The following is a 577-nucleotide window of genomic DNA, read 5'->3' as shown; positions in this document are numbered from 1 at the left end:
TGCTAGCTAAAAAGCCCCTGAGTTAGCATTGCTTACTAGGTCCTCACAGGGAGGCACCTCTGGGCACTGCCCACGAGACATGGACTTCTAAAAAAGTACATTTCAACCATTTTAACTCTGGAACTTTGACAGTGAGCACCACAGTCAAGACCTAAGTGCTCCCCACCTTACCACGCAATGCAAATCCGGGGTGTGTGTTTGTGGCGGTGGGGGGCTGACATTTAACTCACTTCCCTGGAGGGCACCTTCCCAAGTGTTTCAGCAACACTGACTAAGGATGTCAGGGCAGCCCAGGGCTCTGAAAGAGAGGCCTGGGTTTGAATTCTGCCACTCGCTAGGGCAGCTCAGTTATTTCATTGTTTTACACCTTAGTTTCCCTCCGACCCAAACTGATTAAAAGCCTCCCCGAACGCCTCCTCGCCCCAGGGTTCCCGAGAACTAGAGGAAACCAGCTGTGACAGTCCACCTTCTTGCAGGTGTCCCTCACGCCCCGCCCCGTCTCCTAGTGCGCATGCGCGCCGCGCCCGGGGCGGGGCGGTCTCCCGCGCACTCCCGCGGCGTCCGTTGTGCGCTCCCG

The sequence above is a fragment of the Tupaia chinensis genome, unplaced genomic scaffold (assembly GCF_000334495.1).
Source record: "Tupaia chinensis unplaced genomic scaffold, TupChi_1.0 Scaffold000377_2, whole genome shotgun sequence".
NCBI lineage: Eukaryota > Metazoa > Chordata > Mammalia > Scandentia > Tupaiidae > Tupaia > Tupaia belangeri.
The sequence above is the reverse complement of the archived record's forward strand: the minus strand, read 5'-3'. Positions refer to the sequence as shown.